The 7858-nt window shown below is 30.7% G+C and overlaps 1 long non-coding RNA gene across 1 annotated transcript; it reads left to right on the forward strand.

Annotated features, from left to right (window-relative positions):
* The first annotated feature begins 2366 nt into the window (after positions 1-2366).
* LOC112493065 (uncharacterized) lies at positions 2367-5788 on the forward strand. The gene is made up of 4 exons (XR_003057430.3): positions 2367-2693; positions 2950-3030; positions 4706-4864; positions 5217-5788. It is a non-coding gene; the product is annotated as an uncharacterized LOC112493065 (long non-coding RNA).
* Positions 5789-7858: the final 2070 nt, after the last annotated feature.

Raw genomic sequence — 7858 nt, forward strand, 5'->3', positions numbered from 1 at the left:
GAGGTACAACATTTATGCCACACCAAAAACAAAATCTCAATATAAGCTTCGTTTTTTATAAGAGGATGAAGAAACTTTGAATTCAATGTAATATATATAAACAATTTAACATAGTACTTGGCTCTATACATTATTGTTTTCTTTTTAATTAAATAGTGGATATATTTATGAATGAAAAAGTTAGTGCTGATAATATAAAATTGTTAAAAGCTAGTTCCTCCATTGTTGTTCCACGGTGATGATGACAATTAATAGTAGTATAGACTCAATACCGACTTTGAAGACAAACTGGTCTTGTCCAAAAGAGAATGAAGAGGCCACTGAGAAAATGTCTTTACCTGCTTTTATGCATAAAAGAATAAACTATAATAAAAAAGACCACAAGCCAGTAATATATATCATTAGCTTAATGTAAGATATAATGATCATCAGCTTCATTTTTGAAAATTTGCTGGAATCTATTCCACCAAAAAAGACCCACTTTAATAATGAAGTTATGGATATGGTTGGAATTTGTTGCTTCTTTCATGCCTTTAGTTTCTTCAATCCTGCTTTCTCTGTTTTCTTTATCTGCAAAGAGATGAAATTTGAAAGCCCCACATAGTGATTTGTGGGGGAGAAAATTGGCACAATATTAATTCGATTAAAATAAAGGGCAAATAGAGAATTGAAGCGTGTTTCTTCAGTAGTTGGGTTGGATCGTAATCATCTAGCTTTTGCCTTTCATGATCTCTGAAACTTAACATATATATGAAACTATTCGTTTTCATAACCCCTTCCAATTATAATTTATAAATAGACCACAATAAAGCATCTCTGAAATTTTTGAAAATTGAATGATTCATTTTAGTGTGTATTACTATTTAATTTCTACAGGTCATAATTTTGCTATAATGCACTCTGGAAATAAAATTCAAGCTAAGCAGATTATTTAAATAATCAAAATAAAAAAAGTATACAAAGTCTTTTTTTTTCCTCTGAAGATGAAATAAAAATAGTATACAAAAACCTTCTCTCTCTCTCTCTCTCTCTCTCTGTGAAAATGGTAGACAAATTAATAAAGCCTACATATACACATAGCAAACCCAACTAAGAATGCATTATCAAGGAGAGGAGGGGGAACACTTGGGGAACACTTGATAGCCCTTAAACTTGTGATTTTATAATTATTGCAAAACCATGAAAATCAAAGAATTAATTATTATATTTATGTGGCTCACATGTATTTCAGTTCAACTAACTGAAGTTGGTTTCATTCAAAGATTTTCTCATTGCTAATATGAATAAGGATCCTGCAGAGATTCCGAATCCAACATTGAAGCTGTCACCACTACCATCTAAAACATCATCATTGTCACCTGGACAATTTTACTTTAGGTGACAAAGTCAATAAGGAAGCCATTGAGAAAATTCCAAGTGATAATGCTATTGTGTCTGCTACCTGATCATGATGTCAAATATTTTATCCGTAGCTTGAAGTTCTCTGTCAGCTTTTATGCAGAAAAGAATAAAGAATAACAAAAATTGTTACTAGCAAGTTTATATATATATTACTTATTTAGCATAAAAGATATTGAACATCAGTTTCATTTTGCCAAATTTTCTTGCAAATTTTTTTTTTTTTTTTTTTTCACAAAACAGGCTTACATCAATAACTATATTTCACAGAGTGATTAGCGCAAGCTAGAGAGGTTTCTTAAATAAAGATGAATTGCACCACTAAACTTAGTATTTGAGATGTTTTAACACTAAACTTAGTATTTGTGTATCGTTAAGTATTTGAGAGGTTTTAACACTAAACTTAGTATTTGTGTATTAATTGTTTATTTATTTTTATAAACATGTAATTTTCTTATATAAACAAACAATTATGAAACATACTTTCGAAATGTTCGTCCAAAAAAATTAAAATGGTTATATCAATATCTATTTGAAAATCACAAATAAGGGGTATTGTAAACAAGAAAAATTAAATTGATAAAAAAATATTTTTGATATTAATTTGTGTTCAGCATAATATGGAGATTATAAAGTGAAGGGATCTTCCTCCTCATATTCCATTTATTAGAAAGGTAAACTTTTTCACCCAAAAAAAAAAAAAAAAAAAAGAGAGAGAAAGAAAAAATCCCAAATGTAAAATTTTACTAAATTGGGCTGAAATTAGGCATATAATGGCCATCAGTCAAGCCCAATTTTCAGCTGACCCTCATGCTAGTTGGGCTAGGAAAGCGAGAGAGAAAATTAATAATAATATTGACAATAATTTGAATTTTGAAAAACCAACGGTAAGAAAAATTCGAATTTAGGAACGGCAATATTTTCTTTCCCTGGTTTTTAGCCCTTGTTATATTTCTACATTATGAAACTTCTCATGCTGAAACCCTTCTGTTTCTCTGGAAGGAAAATAATAATAATAATAATAATGGGTCAGACAGAGGAACAGAGATTGTTGAAAAAGGTGATGAGATCGGCAGGTGTCTGCGACGCCATCAATCGGCGTTCCCAGAGAAATTGGGCAAGACAGAGACTTTTTCTTACCCTCTGATTACTATTTAGGGCTTTTGTCTCATTTTTTAGGGTTTATTATTATTTTTTGTTTTCACTCTCTGTGGTGTATCTTAACTTCTACTGTCTTTGGTGTGCAGGTGTTTGAAAGCACAAATCAGAGGATTCCTAAATGTTTAATGGTAAAGGTGCGTAATTTTCTTAATTGCCTTTTGGGTTTTGAAAAGGAAAGAAAATAACTTGATTTTTATCATATTTTTCTTCTAATTTTCTTCTTGTTTTATAATTGTGGTTGTGGGTTTGACTCGAACAACCAACATTGGAATTGCTGGTTATAATTGTTTTGGAAATCACATAGTTTTGTAATTTACGATGTATGGGTTTTGCTTTTTTATGGGGTCTGATGGTTGGGTTTTTTTTTTTTTATTGATTGAATCCTTGCAGGTTGTGGTTACCGGGTAATTGTTTTGGGAGTGACTGAACTGAAGAAGCATCATTGAGATTGCTGGTGATCATGGTTACCAGGTAATGGTTTCGAAAATCACATAAATCATGTCATTTTCACACATGGGTTTTGCTTTTGGATTCAGTCTGATGGGTGATTTAATTATTTAGACAATTTTGATTTGCATGCAACTCAGAGAAGTAAATGTTGTTAGATTTGTTTGTGCAGTAAAATTGTTAGATTTGTTTGTACAATAAAATTACATTTCCAAGTGTGCTTGTATATTTGGTTGTTTCCCCTTTTAAGTGATTTTTTCATAAAATACTTGAACAGTGTTAGGAGGAAAATAAATCATTTATATTAGATCAATGACTTATACAAAACAATTACATGGACATAGCATAAAACATCCATACATGCAGCGGGATCCACACACATGATAACCTTTGGGACACTAACACATAAACACTTAGCATTATTTACTAACTCTAACATGAGAGCTCTCTCTCTAGGAGCCTACTCTACTCAATGAGTAACTCACATTACATGGCACCCTAGCTTCCCTTTTTATAGCATGCCCATGTCGGTTGCTAAATTCACTCAGACCTTCTGGATTTCTCTTCAAAGTCGGTGCAAAACTTAGATATTTTCTTCACCAATTCCAAAGCTTTACTTGCTGTCCAAATATATAATTCTAAAAACACCAGTCAATGTTGAATATCCTTCAAATAGTTACTCAAGTATACAAAATATTTAACAAACAACCTAACAACAAATGAAACATCATTGAAGTTAGGACAAACAAGAAAAGAAAAAGGAGAGCAAAACTAAAGAAAATTAAAGACTTAAAAGAGAAAAAACACAATGAGGTGGTAATCTGAAAGGAAATTCATTCTTCTTGGTAGTTGGCAGGTGACTCGTAAAAAATGATGTGAATTTTTAGGTAAGGTAGTAGCAGGGTGACTCAAAAGGGGTGGTGAAAATGCATAAAGAAGGTGCCACTTGGGGTTTATAATAGACACCATCTAATGCATGGGATCTGACAAGGCTTGGCATGATCCAAGTAAGACCTTACATTACCAAGTATTAGCTAATATAATTTGCATCTTGTGCTGGTATCTTGTTATTGATTGAATGAGTTTAAACTATTATGAATCAGTTTAAGTGTAAAAACTAAAGTTATGTAGTATTGAAATCCTAAAACATTTGGACCTCTGATTCCATCCATGTTTTAAACATAAGTTACGTAACTGTGTTAACCTCCAAAACATGATCAGATTTTTCAATGTTTATTAATGTAGAAATAATTTTAAATAAAAGTTGACAATAAAATTGATTTTTTATTATTTTAAAAAGGTGTAAGAGGCATAATTAAATGGACTTTACATGATATCTGTTTTTAAGATGTGAAAACGGTTATGCTCTTTGCCAACTGCTAACTATGACATTATTGCATTAGTTATGTGTGCTTTTCGGGCATATTGGCATTCTGGTCTAGATTTCGAACCATTACAAAGATTTCCAAAACTATGGTGCTTGCAACTGTGTCATGTTGCAAGTGGTTGTTATTCATATTCCCAAACAAGAATAACATACTTGCAAATGGTTGCAGGCTTCCCTGCTGGTTTGTTAGTCCAAATCCCCCGGATGGTGTCTACCACATTGAGTTTCCTCTGTCTTTTTTCTCTTTTAATATTCTTAAGAGTATATGATGTATACCATGATTAAATCAACCTAGTCTTCCTTAATTCTCAGTTTCTGACTTCAAATTTGGATGGGGAAACTAATGTAACGATCAGAAAGGCATCTGAATGGAATAGGGATTGTTTAACTCCAGAGAAAGTGTCTGCATTTTGGTTGGCAAGGAGAGCACGTTACATTCAAGCATGCCTAATGCATGCTTACTTTGCAAAGGTATAAATAATTTTTCTTGTCGTTTTGTACCTTATTCTCAATTGATCTATCTTTTACTTTTCAAAAAATAAAATTCTCGTATTTATTAGTCATGTTCAAAAACTGTAAGTGGTGATCTATGTGACATTTGCTTAAAGTCCTACCGCCATGACATTACAGTTTATCCTCAATAGTTTATCAGTTTTATATTTTTGCTCATTACGTTTGGTTTTGTTTATCTTACGATATGTATATTTCCATGACAGACTTGCTTACCTGCACATGTACATGTATTTTTTTTTTTTTGGTAAATCACTTGTACATGTACTTGGATGATAGTCTTGCTGATAATTTTCATTTTTTATTTCTGTAGTAATTACAGCTGGTCTTTGGCTTCCCTCTATACACAATAAAAGACTTTTCATTGATGTGTAAATAAGAAAATGTCTGGGGTGTATGTATATTATTTGTAAAGCAAGGTTGAGTCCCTCTGTACTCTTTGTTAATAAAAAAATATGAAATTTTTGGCGTTTGGGTGAAGAGAATAATGCGGGAATTGCCCGAGGTTCTCTTCCTTCTTGTTGGAGTGCTGTGCGTGTCTCTCTTTCTGTCTCTCATTTGCTTCCTTTCCCTATGTCCTTAAAAAAATTAAATGTAAACAAAAAAAAAAAAAAAAAAAAAAAAACAAACAAACAAAAAAAAAAAAGAAAAAGAAAGGAGCTATACTTTTATTATAAAATAATATATACACCAAAAAAAAAAAAAAAAAAACATAAAATGAAACGCATTGAAGAAACCAACCATTAAACAAATAAGAAATTAGTAAAAGATTATATGTGCAAAAAGAACACTTAAGTAAATTAGTAATGATTTAAAAAAAGAAGTAAATTAGTAAAACAGCCTAAAATAGGCCTAAAAAAACAAAATAAAAAAAATAAAATAAGAAATTTGAAATACACGTTAAGAAAAGTAATGAAATTAGTAAACTTAGCTCAAATAAGAAATTAACAATATTTTTATATTGTTAAGTTTTAATATATATTGTTATTATCTCACTAAAAACAGCTTTATAAAGAATATAATTTAAAATATTCTTCATCTAAATATAGTTTACACAATTTTAATATACCTAAAAAACCTAAAAAGAAAAAAATTAATTACTTGTAATAATTATTAAGGATATAGTCTTAAAAAGTTTAAGACTAGTAGATAATTTAATATTTAAGTTTTTTTTTTTTCTTAAGTTTTTCTAGTACTATTTAATCAAAAAAAGTTTATCAGATATTCAAGTATAAATTTAACAGTACATTGAAACTAAGATTTATCTTAAAAAACAGTTATTGGATAAAAGGCTTACATGTAATAATTATCAACATAGATAAAAATAATGCATTATAATGGATGAAAGACACACCATTAATTACTATATAAATAGGAAACTAGGGTATGCCTTAGAAAACACTAATTTGATAAAAGACTTGAATACGCATGCAGTAATTATCAACATAGATAGAAATGTATGAGAATATAAAATTTACATTAAAAAAGATTATCGAAAAGAATACATAATATAAATTCAGATATGGTATAACTAGCCAATGGTGTCCATGAGAAGATGATTATATAGATAAAAAATTGAATTGTCAAGAATAAAATAGAGCCACAATAAGCTTGATCCTATATTACTATTTTGGACCTAAAATACATGCCAGAAAAGATCATCCACTTTATATATTTGGGACCTAAAATCTAAAATACATGCCAGAAAAGATAATCCAAGCAAGGATTCAACAACTGTGTAATCTTACCATTCGAGGCCTCAAAGAGCGAATGGAAAATTCCGACCGATTCAGCGGTAGTTGCAGATCCCGAATTCTCTCGCGCAGTTCGTAGTAAAGGGATGTCTGTGCGAGTCTTCCAGGCTTCTTGTCCCCAAAAAGATCCAAGATGACCTAGACAACAGACAACAATTTCTTTATTTAGTAATTATTGCTAAAATTCTATAACTAAAAATAAATAATTAAATAACACCCTCACCCCATACGTAACAAATCCATCTAGGTTGGCCTCACGGAGAGGAGAAGCCTCCCTCACCACCAGCGTGCAAGTATGGCGCTTCCTGTTGACGATTACTTCCCCAACCTTCTCGAGCTCCTTCAGCTCATCCATGACGATCCTTCTGACGCAATCCCTGCCATTGTGCTTTCGGTTGATGCCGTGCTAAGTCCTCACTTCTCGCACCTGTCGACACAGATCAGGAATGCGCTTATCAGCAGCATCCTTCATGAAATCGACGATGATAACTTGAAGCTGTGGAGTCGCCATTTTCGCTTCTGATATATATATATATATATATATATAGTTTTGGGTTCTTGAAAAGCAGATGGGATGGAAGAAGAAGATGAAGATAGCAAAATAGGGCTCGGGCATTTGTACGAGGGAGTTTGACCATGGGCTTGGTGTACAGTGGCACAAGGCCCCACTTTGGTCCAGCCCCAAGTTTACAAATATATATTTTAAATTTTTCTATTTTTTAAATATTTAAAATCGTTTAAAACATTGAAATATTAAAATGTTTTAGTAAAAATAATCATAAGAGATAGGCCTTTTTATTATTTTAGGTTGTTTTTATTAATTAGACATTAATATTTTTAAATGATATTGTCATTTCTCAAAACAAAAAATTAGATCATAATTATCTTCTTCTTTTTCCTTCCAATAAAGCTACAATTTTGGTAGTTTAATGCAAGAACAACTTAATTGTTGTATTTTGATTACTGATTTGCATCTAAAAATACTAGAATAGTAAATTTTAAATGAACTTTTATAATTGTCAAGATATTAAAATATGTAATTTTGATTTCTTTTTATTTAATAAAAATTATTGTTTTTGCTTATTTTATTTATTATTATTTTTTAAATGTTAATAAAAAGATAAATTATAAAATTAGACCAAGGCCCCAAAATTTTAGGCCAGCCCAATGCAAGTGGACTTACAAAGTGGATAGTATCATT

Source organism: Ziziphus jujuba, chromosome 2, assembly GCF_031755915.1.
Source record: "Ziziphus jujuba cultivar Dongzao chromosome 2, ASM3175591v1".
NCBI classification, from domain to species: Eukaryota; Viridiplantae; Streptophyta; class Magnoliopsida; order Rosales; family Rhamnaceae; genus Ziziphus; species Ziziphus jujuba.